Here is a 13128-nt window from a genome sequence, read left to right as displayed (position 1 = left end):
AGGGCAATATGAGAATCCAAAAGGCCTCTTAATCTAGTTACTTCAGCAGAAATCAGGTCTAGTTTGGCCACTAAGGGTTTAATAATACTTTCTAGCTTAGCATTAATAATGCTAACCAATAGATCTAATTGCTCATTATTTAATTTAAGAGTACCTTCATTTTCCGTGGCAACCTCCTCACTCACAATACTTTTAGGGGGGGTTCCAACTCTTTTTTTATTCCGCTTTCCCCCTCGTCTAGTTGGAACTTTCCTGCAGGCTCTAACTACTCTGCGTGGCGGGGAAGCATGTACTGATGTATTACAGGAATCAGGGGAATCATGCAGCACAACCTGGCTTGGAGCTACTAACACCGGGGCCTCGTTATCAGTAACATCCACATTTTCTACCTCACAGCTATCATCTAATGCAGATGCGCCTAAGGAAGTAGACAGAGTCGGTGGACTACCACGTCCTAGTGATAATCGACGATAGTTATTAATTTTCTTAACTACTTTGACTAAATAGTTATCCAATGTGGCGGGCACTGGGGGGGTTTTTCACTATTTTTTGTTTAGACATTATTAAAACCACCGACAAGGCACACAATGCTATATTAAAAAACCGAAAGCTATCATGAAAAAAATACAATACAGTTATCTGACACAAATATAACGTATCAAAGTCTTTAAAATAATATATTTAAATGTCTCACGAGTTGGGCAGAGAAGGCCCTGGATGTATGGCCAGGGTTTGTGGCCCAGCCCAGCCTCGACCTGCCCCGGACTGCCACAGACTGTCCCGCCCTTGTCCCGGGCTTCTCCCGGTGCCGCCTGCGCGCGTCCCGCGGGGCGGGAGATTATAGTTAGTTAAATACTCCTGGTGAAAAGGGGAGGGGCTGCCTTGCTCCGCTGAGCCCCGCTGGTAACTGGAGCGTGTAGTCCGCTAATTCAGCCCCCTGCAGCCTCTGGTGAAGCGTCTCCCGTGAAGCGGGAGGCGCGAACAGTATTTGAATTTCCAGGTGGTGAAGGGAGGGGCTGCCTTGCTCCGCTGAGCCCCGCTGGTAACTGGGGCATGTAGTCCGCTGATTCAGCCCCTGCAGCCTCTGGTGAAGCGTCTCCCGCGAAGCGGGAGGCGCGAACAGTATTTGAATTTCCCGGTGGTGAAGGGAGGGCTGCCTTGCTCCGCTGAGCCCCGCTGGTAACTGGGACGTGTAGTCCGCTGATTCAGCCCCCTGCAGCCTCTGGTGAAGCGTCTCCCATGAAGCGGGAGGGGCGAACAGTATTTGAATTTGAACTGTAATTGAGACACATTGTGGTGTTCCTCAGAAAAATGAAGTGCTACAGAAGATTTCTGGTTGTGGGTTCTTATGTTAGATTTATGTTCATTAATCCTTATCTTCATCTTTCTCTCAGTCTTCCCAATGTAAACCTTGCCACATGGGCATTTCAGCATGTAGATCACATTCGATGTGTCGTAAGTGGCATTCACATGTAGTTTTATTTTGTGTCCTCTCATGGGATGCGTGATGGTATTGCCTTTAATTATATTATTGCAATTGCCACAGTGTAAGCAGGGTTTCGTACCTCGATATACGGCGGGCTGTTCAGTATGTGTTTTGAGTAATTCACCCAGGTTTTTGCCTCTGGTGAATGCAAAGATTGGAGGTTTCTCAAAAATGGAGTTTAATATAAATAAAGGCAATACCATCACGCATCCCATGAGAGGACACAAAATAAAACTACATGTGAATGCCACTTGCGACACATCGAATGTGATCTACATGCTGAAATACCCACGTGGCAAGGTTTACATTGTGAAGACTGAGAGAAAGGTGAAGATAAGGATTAATGAACATAAATCTAACATAAGAACCCACAACCAGAAATCTTCTCTAGCACTTCCTTTTTCTGAAGAACACCACAATGTGTCTCAATTACAGTTTCTAATTTTGGAAACAATATCAAAAAAAGAAGGTGTGGATAACAACCAACAGCTACTCCAGAGGGAAAACCATTGAATTTATTTGATGAACTCTAGCAAACCTTTTGGGCTGAATGATCGCATTGAATTTGCGTGCTATCTTTAATAATGTATGATTATGTGAAGTAACACACATAGGGATTTCCTACAGTTTCTTTGTACCTGTTGTTCTTGGCACATCCGACTGCACATCAAATCATCATATTTCCACATTTACTTTAATATGCCTCACACAGTATTGGTATTAATGTTGGCAGACTTCGTTTTGTTTTGTACTAGCGTCCCCACACAATTTTGAGTTTTTACACACATTTCACGCGATCGTCTTATTTTCGGGTTCCCCTTTTTTCTATGTCCATGAGCACGTGATCGGGACTGAATGTCCAATGAGAGTGCTTAAGCTCCCGTTTACGGAAATGGCCTCGAAACATAATCACCCGGCACACCGGAGATGCTGACACTACGCAAACCGGTAGACATGAGTAAAGACGCCGCGCGCCTCATAAGTAAGTTTTTGAGACAGAAACGCAATATATTTATAGAGCCCTGGGCTCTATTGGCCACATGCTAACAGCCACGTTTTTTACGTTGCAGCTTGACCGATCACTGTTAAAATTCAACGTTTGAACGGTAGACGATATTCTACTATTGACATGTGAGTACACGTTTACATTGTGTCCGCCACCTTCATTTTGTGCACTGTTTTCACGCCACTCTTTACCCTGTTTTTTATATACGGTCACCACGGGGCACACACGAGCATGTTCTACGACACTCAAGCACATTTTGTATGATATGAGATGGCTTTTGACTTGAAATATACAGGATGTGAACGCTATACGCTATATGTGATATGTTTTCCTATAATGCTTTACGCTATATGTGATATGTCTTCCTATAATTCATCTTTTCCAGTTAATGCTCCCTGATGAAGGGCTACGCTAAGCCCGAAATGCATTGGACACAATAACAGCTATTGATGTCAAATAAACACAGTGAATGAAATGATAATAATTTCAGGTAAAGGATACAAGGCAAAGAATTGATTTGTGAATAAAGAATTCTTCATAAGTAAATCTTCGAGCCTTATGATTTAACTTATTTAAGGAATCCCTGACTTATCATCAAGGAGAGAAGGTGTGCACCAGGGGATGCGACTGATTTTCAATTGGAAGCACTATTGGGCTATTTAGTTTTTTAGTACCACATAGGATGTCTCAATAATGCATTTTATTCAGATTTGTGCCCCATTGTATCATTAATTGGTCCTGGGAATACGTTTATTTTGGTGCCCTAAGCCATGTTTTCAATGTATATTCACTGCCCCTGTTTAGAGAAGGACATAGTGATGTGTTGTGAGAATTATCTAGTAGAACACAATGGGGCTTTTCACAAAACTAAACATACACATGAGTAAATCAACATGTGTAAGCACACGTTTACACTTTTATTTAACTTTACTACTTTTATCTATTCACCAGTTATAAGTGTAAAGTTACTGTATAGACTTACATGTCCCCACTCCCTGAAACAGGGGCAAGGTTTAATTCACAAATGTAAAACTACTAGAGCCAAAAAGAAGTAGTATTATGTCCAGCATCACTTATGACCAACCCTAATACTGCAACGTTCTCCCATAGAAAATAATAGAGGCAGGCACTTGAAAAAGAACCCCCGTAGAAAATAATGTTAAAATACATTAATTTATTTTGACTTTTTAAAAATATAAATACATTAATTAAAAGGCATTGCTGGGAAATGATGTGTACACAGGTTTAAAAACCAGTTCTGTCACTCTCATCTCTTGTAGTAGAATAATGTGGTGTTGATCTATGAATGTTCCCCATTCTACGTCGCTGAGCATGGATCTAACCCCGCCTACATTCCGAGACAGCAATTTGAGACCATCAGGTTCATGTGGTGTTGCCCGAGGTTCATGCACTAATGAATTAGTGCTCTGTTTCAATTGTATCTCAGGGCATTGTATTTGAGGTTGTTCCCATTCTATCCTAATCGTTATACATATTAGTTTAGATCATAGACAATATAGATCTTAATGAGGGAGAGCGTTTCGACTGTAAGGATGGTGCATCCCCACTCTTAATAATCGTCAGTCAATCAATGTCAGGCAAATTGGCTTTGCGGCCTCTACAGGCTCAAGAATTTGTGGATGAAATGGGCGATTCCCTACACTGTTTATATTTAAAGCTGATGGTGGGTTTGGAGCATTTACCTTGAGCTTTATTAGTGAGCCAATAGAGGCCTAAATCTGTGGTCCAATGCTATCAACCTTTCCATTAGCTCATATTTTGTTAACTTCAGGCCAATGTGATCAAATGTCGAATGGTCATTAATATATTGCATGGATATATTGTTTCCTATGACTGATCTAAACCCTTTCACCTTCCTGAGCCAATGAATGATTTTAGTCTTTAGGGCATTATGGGGTTCTTTAGTACCCGGCTGTTATTGGGACATTAATCATATATATGTCATTTTCCCTTTAGGGCACATCTCCAAGCCTATTTCCAATTCTTGTTAAATTTGAGGCTGTGGTAACCTCCCTAGGATTTAAATGAAGTCCCTCCCCACCAGGTGGCTGTAGCTGCCTTCTAGCGGGTGTGTTTTGTGAGTCAAGTTTGCACCCTACACGCAAGGGAGGCAAGACAGGGTCATAGGGATTAGCCTTACAGAACTGGTTAGCACTGCGTATAGATGGGCTATTATCAGAAGTGCTTCCCAGGTATTTGAAATGGCTATTACAAGCGGGATCAGCCTTCGCCATAGGGTGGTGGGGTTCTGCATTATGTTTTATTACCAGGGCGAGAAGGTTATTCATTTTATCACTGAGGACTCTAGAGAGTCTATCAATATAGTCTCTCAAGTTGCTTATCTCTTTTTTGAGCAATGTTAACTGCGGGTGTGTAAGGTCCTCACTGCTTCCTGGATGTTGGCCGGAATTTGCTCATCAAGAGTCCCAAGTACTTCAAACCGATTGGTACAATCAACAGTGGCTATAGAAATTGTAATAAGTGGGTCAAAGGGCTACGTTCCTAAAGGTGTTTGTTGGCTAATGCGAGGATGTGACTGAGAATAAATTGATATTTCATTATCTAGTGAGGTCATGGGTCAGTGCTCCCTGGTTTATGAAAGGACGATTTTAAGTCTTCCCTCTGCCCCTTCCCTTCTTTAGTATTATCTTTGGACCTAACAAGCCATCTCCCTCCTCGAATAATACATTTATTTCATCAAAGGTACAATTTTCTGCAGAATGCCTTGGCTGCCTTTATCCTTTACTCATTTCAGATTATGCGGAAAGACCGACCCTTAGGGAGGGGGGGGGGTGTAGCAATTATTTTTAAAGAGCAGTATCTATGTCAATGCTTGCCTGACTCTATCCCAGACTGTGAAAGTCTTACGTTCTGTATCGAATTTTCCACCAATAACTGTTTCTCAGGCACGCTCATATATCGCCCCCCAGGTCCCCCAAAACAGTTCCACAAGTCTATACGTTGTTAGGCGACCTCAACCTTCATTTTGACTCTGCCTCCGACCGTATTGCCACAGAGTTAGCGGATGACCTGGTGGCTTTACAACTGGAACAATTGGTTGACTCCTCAACCCACATTAAGGGACACCTCTTGGACCCAGTTTTAGCAACTGATCTGAACTGAAGGTAGGGCATCCTGTCTGCCTGCCCTGGACTGACCACTCACTTATTCCTTTTATATGGTCCACATGGAAGGTCCTTCCCCTGCCCCCCATGGTGCGAAACTCTAGGAACTGGTCTAAACTCCCAGTTGAACAATGGACCAATAGCCTTATGTCCTTCATACCTCCCTCTAACGGGGATCCGTTCGTCGCTAATGAGGAATATGAGGGGTGGATTTCACAATCCCTTGAGACCACACTCCCCCTCAGTAAATCCACTATGAAGCGAACCCGAAAAACTGCCCCCTGATATTCCGAGGAACTCAGGTAAAAAAAGCGGCATTGCAGGAAACGGGAAAGAAGCTGGTGCCTGGAATACGCCCAGGCTGATAAAATCCTATATAGAGAGTCCATTAGAGCCTATAAAGACGCGATAAAAAATGCCCAATCATCCTATTTCGCAAACCAAATCATTCTGGCAAAATCAAAACCCAAGGAAATCTTCCAGATTGTAAAAAAGCTCACTAAACTCTCTCTCCGTTCTATACCCAGCTGTAAAACCATGGACTACTGCAACAACTTGGCAGACTTTTTTTATCAAAAAGTCCATCAAATCTATACTTCTTTCCCTGCTAAGGACCTAACCACCTGCACTCAGGTAGGGTTAACGGTGTTTGATGTTACTCTTCAGACCCCTGCAAAGTTGGATCACTTCCCGTTATTAGATCAGGAGGCTCTGGAATCGCTGATACATCAAGTAAAATTAGGCTCGCCACATGACCCAGCCCCACCAGACGTACTGGCTTCAGTAAGCCATGTGGTCCTTCCCACTATTATGAACCTCCTCAATGCTTCCATCTCTTCAGGCATGGTTCCATCTCCCTGGAAGCAAGCAATGGTGCGGGCACTGCTGAAGAAACCACCCTGTTTCTCTGCTCCCCTGGGTGAGCAAGCTCCTGGAGAAATATATCAATACACACCTCATTGACTTTCTCGAGAGCAATCAGTTGCTGGATGCCACCCAGACGGGTTTCCGTCCGAAACATGGCATAGAAACTGCCTTACTGGCAGTTACCGAAGAAGCCAGAAGGATCTTGGATCGAGGGGGATCAGTGGCAGTGTTCCTCCTCGATCTGAGTGCAGCATTTGACACGGTCAATCATGATACGCTGCTGCACCGCCTTGCTGAGCTTGGTATTTCAGGGGGAGCTATGGCCTGGCTTAAATCTTTCTTGAGCAACAGGACCTTCCAGGTCTTTGAGGGTGACACCGTCCTCCAGTAAACCACTGAGCTGTGGGGTTCCGCAGGGCTCATCTTTGAGCCCTGCGTTATTCAACATCTACATGAGACCACTGGCTGATGTCTTTCGCCCCTTTGGGATCAAGATCATTTCATATGCGGATGACACGCAGCTAGTGGTCTCCCTTGCCCAGGAGGATGGCCAATCAAATCAGCCAGGGTTAATGAAATGCTTGGAGGAGGTAAAAAGCTGGATGTCAACATCTTGCCTTAAACTCAACGGGGATAAGACTGAGCTGATGCTCCGTGGTCCCCCGGCGGCAACTAATATTGACTCCTTATGGCCCTTAAGCCTGGGCTCTCCCCCCTTGCCTAAGGATAACATCAAAAGTCTGGGAGTGTGGCTGGACAAAGCCCTCACCTTTAATACCCAGGCCACCAAGCTATCCGTAACCTGTTTCGGACTTCTTAGGATGCTGAAGAAAAGTCTTCCTCTTCTACCTATGGAAGCCAAACAGATCGCTGTGCAAGCCCTGATCCAATCCCGAATGGATTTCAGCAATTCACTGTATTAGGGGGCTCCTGGCTACACATTGCAGAAATTACAGATTGTGCAGAACTGCACGGCACGCACTCTGCTCCAGCTACCAGGTACAACTTCAGCAAAACCCGGGCTGAGGAGCCTACACTGGCTCCCGGTACGTGAAAGAATCTCTTTTAAGGCAATGTGTATAGCCCATCAGGCTTTCTGGAAAAATGGCCCGGAGATTGGTCGTGAGATAATCATTCCATACCTTCCTAGTAAACATCTCCGCTCCAGCCAGGCCTTTCTGGCGATAGTCCCCAGAATTAAGAGATCTAGAGCTGGCAGCAGGATGTTTTCCTATAATGCCGCCAAGCTATGGAACACACTCCCCCTTCGGCTTAGGACCAATCCCAATCTGCTCTCCTTCCGCAAGGAATTAAAGACCTTCCTTTTTAAAGCTCATAACTAGCCCCTTCCGCCCCTCATCTGATGAGTAGCATCTTGGTCTTGCAGCGCTTGGACGCCCAAGGGCAACAACCGCGCTATACAAATCCCCTTTTCTTTTCATTTCATATGATTTATCACTAGTTTTGTGTTTTACCATGATGACCAATAATGTTGAGCTACAAAGGGTGCCTAAAATGTTATAAGGGAGTCGGAGCAAATTAAACAATGAGAACATCAGTGTTTCCAAACTTACTATCCAAGGGTTATCTATAGTTTATGTAACCCACCAGGGATATTATGCTAAGTTCACCAACAGCCACATTATTTGACTAACTGCGTAGCCAGGCTGACTTACGTCTTAGCGAAGATATAACCTGCAGATGAATTGTTTGTGTCAAGTATTACTCACACACTATGAACTAATTTCAAAAGACACTTTCATCTAATGGATGTGGTGCAATCATGGCAACAGAACACTCTAGTGCTATATCACACTGAGTTGCGGCTGCTCACAGGAGAACAAAAGTCAAAGTCAAAAGTCCTATCCAATTGTTCACAGACCAGATTTTCTTGTTAGACTGGTGAGTGTAGGTTGTGCAGCTTGTCTTAGAAAGGCAGGCTTATTAGCCCCTCAGATGGAGAAAAAGACAACTCTCAATCAATTATTTTAAGAGCTGTCAGGGGTGTAGATGATCATGTCATGCACAAAAGCACTGAATTGTAAACCAAAAGTCTAATAGCCTGTATGCCACAGGCAGACACCGTTGAGGCCCTTCCTTGACAAAACAAGCCGAAGTGTTAGGGGAGTATCCACTGGGTAATATATATCACCAGCCCTCAGGGGCACAGCCTCACCAGGATCACAGAGCAATTACAAAAATTAGATGTAGCATGACTGAACTGCAGGACCCGCTCTCTCTGGCTGTGATCTCTTTCCAGGCTTGGTGTATCCTGAAATAGATCCAAGGGGGATGACCCTGTCCTGACTCCTCCTGTCACTGATGGGCGCAGGGCTTTCCTGCCCTTGGCCCAGGCGCTGCCTGTGCAAGTCCCGCACAGCGGGACAAGGCAGCGCATTTTATAGCGCTTGATCAGCATAGGTGTTGTGGGTACAAGGCACTGCCTCTGGGGGCCCTGGGTAGCTGGTCCCCATAATCCTCACAGGATTGGCAAATGGCAGGGACCGGTATCCCTCACAGCAGGACAAAGGAGCCCACTTTATAGCGCTTATTCAGCTCAGGTTTTGAGGGTACCAGGCACCGCCTCTGGGGCACTGGGCAGCTGGTCCACATAGTCCTTAAAGTAATGGCAAAAGGCAAGGCACTGGGTTCCCGTGCAGAAGGACACAGCAGCACGCTTTGGAGCACTCGATCAGCTTAGGTGTTGCAGGTACCAGGCACCTCCTCCGGGGGCCAAGGGCAGCTGGTCCACATAGTCCTCACAGGAATGGCAAATGCAAGGATTGGCATCCATCAATCAATCAATATCATCTTTCATTGGAAACAAATACATATCCAAATAGTACATACAGACAACAACATATGCAATAAAATTTCAGCAACAGAGGGGGCAATTGAGATATCCAATTAAAACTGGTCCTCCATTAATACAATGCACAAGATGATAAAAAGAAAACGAAATTCATCAGAATATTTATATACCAACAATTAAAAGAAAAGTAAGGTTAAAAACAGCATAGAATAGTGTGGTTTCAGCAGGGGCATATAAAGTTACGAGTTCGCTTTCAGAAAAGGTTAGTTCATTGTCTTTTAAAGCAATGACCTTCCCATATGCTGCCTTGTAGTCAATCACAGGTGAAACCTTAAAATATGGAATCAAAAACATTTTCGTAAGCATTAAATAGTAACTACAGAAAAATAAAAAGTGCAACATAGATTGTTTGTGTTGGCTATTACATGGACATGGCACATGATCGAGGTTGGAAATATACCCCACAGGGAATGAAAGCATAAATTTCAAAGTATCAGTTCTCAGCCGGAAAAGTAGGCCCCTTTCCCAATGACCAATAGGTTGTAATAAATAACTAGAAGGTGGGCACAAAATATTCTCGACACGCATATCTCTAGCGACGGAAGTTTTCTTACTCTCTTTGTCAGATCTAGCATTCCTATAAGATGCATGAAGAGCCATCTGGGGGATTTCTTACTAATGGCGCCAAGGTCTGAGGGATTTGAGAGCAAATGTTCATCGTTCACACTGATTAAACTATTATATACAGCAGACAACCTGGGTATTTCATTCCCCTATCACATTTGATATTATCTCCCTAGTAAGTTGGGCCGTGGGGTTTATCCAGACTCTCAGCTAAAATAATGCTGGGGGAACCTTGACATAATCTTCAATATATGGCAAGTTGAGTTCACAGTGACTGGCAAATTTAGAGGAAAAAAAAGGGTGCGCCCAGAATTTTATGGCAAATCTGTTCTCTTCATCCTGGATGCTGCCGCAATTAGTGTAGCCCCAAACTTCTGCTCCATAGGTGGCAGTTGGTATACATTGGAGTTTAAAAATTCCTCGGCTTGGGCAAACCGAGTATCATATTAGTAGAATTCATAAACTTTCTCCTGCAATAAGCTACATGGTCAGCCCACAATCCATTTGATGCAAATACCAGCCCAAGATATGGGAAAGTGTGAGTGCTTTGTAAACTATTTGAATCTAAAACAATTGATGTGTTAAAATACTTTTTCAACCCACACGCCATTAAAAAAGATTTTTCAAAATTGGTACATAAATCCAGAGCAGCCATAAAATCGACGAAGCCCCGCACCAAAATGCGGAGAGCTTTTGGGGTACGGCCCATCAGCACCGAATCATCGGTGTATAACAGGGCGGGAAGATTGTTGCCATTGATGCAGGGAACGTCTTGGGTAAGTGTTACCAAAGACTTATTCAGATCATTTATATACAAAATAAATAAGAAAGGGGCCAGGACACAACCCTGCCGGACTCCTCGTCCATCTTTAATGTCTTTGGATTCCTCACCATCCCTGCTAATTCGCACCCAGGCATGTAGGTCTTTGTGCAAATGAGCTAAAAGGTGCGCAAGGGAATCGTCCAGGCCATAGTTTAAAAGAGTAGTTCAAAGCTGTGACCCGTTAACAAAGTCGAAGGCTGAGGTGAGTTCCATAAATGCAAGATATATGGGTGTTTTCTTAGCAACGTTGTATTTACCGATAATCAGGTTGATGTTGAGGCACTGCTCAACAGTGCCAATGTTACTTGCCATCAATTTATTTCTTTTATTTCTATACAGAACGTTTTGTGATTATTAATAAATGATCAATAAATTAAAAAAAAATCAATGGGGTTCTGCAAAACAAATCTGTAAAAAGTAATTGTAATTTAAATTAATGTAATAATTATTAAAAAAATAAGTTATTATTTCAAAGTTACTTATTGTAGCTTTCCACATGTAGCCAGAGGTCTCTGCCACTTGGTGTGTATCTCCATATAGTAAAGTGTTGGGAAAGGTGTAAAATTGTATTAGAAATTTTAAATACTAACGTTAAATGATTGTCTATATGTATTTTGCTAGTAGAACAATATACAAAAACAACATTAATATTGATATCTAAATTTTTAAATGAGACATTATAAATATATAATAAATGTTATGTAAATTATTTTTCTGAATATTAAATACAAATAAAATATTTAATTAAACTAAAATATATTTTTATTATGTATTAATATTAATGCACAATAAATCCCAGAATTAATTGCAAGTAATTGAATTATATTTTATTACAAATCAATGTCAAATTAATATGTATATGTTAATACATTATTGATATGTATTAAATTAAAATAATTTTGTTATCATTAGTTAACATTAAATTACATTTATTTGTATTTTAACCACTTTAAATATTTGTATTTATTTTACTATTATTTCAAATCCCTGCTGGCATTATCTTCTATCTGAGTACTTTGCAAAACCAGTGGTTGACCAAGTGTGGTGCTGGTCTTGCTCCAGGTCTGAGCTGCAGTAGTAAATATTTACCTGTTTGCAGTCTTTTTTGGCTGTACTAACATTAGCAGTGCTGTTTGTAAATGGGAGTGGGCTTACTCTTTTGTGGGTGGGTGCAGGTCATTCCATAAGCCCTCCTTACTCCACATTTCCCATTTTATAATAAGCATTCCCCATTTTCCAGTCAACGTCCGTCTGTTCCTCCCACATTTACTTCTAATTCGTATTCAGACATGTGTGGCAACTCCACAGGGTGAAAATCTCTGCACAAAAAAATATAGGAGAGGCGGAGGTGAGCCGCAATAGGTTTGTGAATAGCATTTTGTAGTACATTAGTAGTACTATTGGAGCACTACTAAACATAATACAACATGCAGTCTGTGGATCTGCCTGTGTGATTCTGTGCCTTTCAATGTGCCTGCCTATCCAGGATGTTAGTGTCATGCAAAGAAGCATTTTGAATGTTCAGTGATGCATCAATGGGCATCTTGTATTAAATGTATATTGTCACTGTAGTTTTAGTAGGCATATGAAGGGGCAGGTCAAACATTCATTGATAGTGAAAAGTATACATTTCATTGTGCAATGGCAAGTGGCAATCATGTAGTGTGCTTGTTAAAATGATTAAGCATCATTGTGCCTGGCAAATGAATAGCTGTGAAATGCAAATTTTTCTCTGGTGGAAATCTGTATGATAATATCTCATAATATCTGAGTGCAATTTGTTCTAAAAAACACTATTTTGAATAGTCATGTGTTTTATTTTTAGATATATTTCATAATTCTGAAGTCCACAATCATCCCTAACCATGTTCTGGCGCTGTAAAGTTTGTATGGTCTTGATGAGGTCCTTGTCTGTACAGTTTCAGAAAGCTCTTTCAGTTAGTGAAGTTTTGCAGGATTTGTATTTCTACGGATTTGCTTTTCTGGTATGATTTGTTCTTTCTTCTAGCGTTACTGATGAGTTTGTGGGTTAGGTGTTTCTTCATTTGAATTTTGTGGTATCTTCCACCATTGTTGATACAGGGTTTATTGTAGTGGGTGTGTGCGTGTGCATTTATAGTGCTTTCTCACTTCCTTGCGCATATTGGACAAGGCTGAATGTGGTGTGTATCTATGGTTTTGGATTTAACCCCTTCCATGCTGGTGACGAACCCCAGCCGTCATGCACTACGGTGCTCGTGTGCTGATGACGGCTGGGGTTCGTCATGGCCCGCCCCTGTTCGTTTGTTTACCGCACGGGGGCGGAATCGGGCCAGCAGGGAAGGGGTTAAATTCTATAGTAATACAGATATGTATAATATGCAA

At 42.4% G+C, this 13128-nt stretch overlaps 1 long non-coding RNA gene across 2 annotated transcripts in view; it reads left to right on the top strand.

The window, feature by feature from the left end:
• The first annotated feature begins 2368 nt into the window (after positions 1-2368).
• The window catches only part of LOC147678001 (uncharacterized), a 158962-nt gene continuing 148202 nt past the window's right edge, over positions 2369-13128 (top strand). Inside the window, exons 1-2 of one of the 2 annotated variants that reach the window (XR_015302577.1) lie at positions 2369-2468; positions 2557-2617. This is a non-coding gene — a long non-coding RNA (uncharacterized LOC147678001). The remainder of the gene's footprint in view (positions 2469-2556; positions 2618-13128) is intronic. The other variant, XR_015302578.1, reaches the window with a different exon arrangement.

Source organism: Lissotriton vulgaris, chromosome 12 (assembly GCF_964263255.1).
Source record: "Lissotriton vulgaris chromosome 12, aLisVul1.2, whole genome shotgun sequence".
Taxonomy (NCBI): domain Eukaryota; kingdom Metazoa; phylum Chordata; class Amphibia; order Caudata; family Salamandridae; genus Lissotriton; species Lissotriton vulgaris.
Note: the sequence above shows the minus strand (reverse complement) of the source record. Positions and strands in the feature narration are given on the sequence as shown.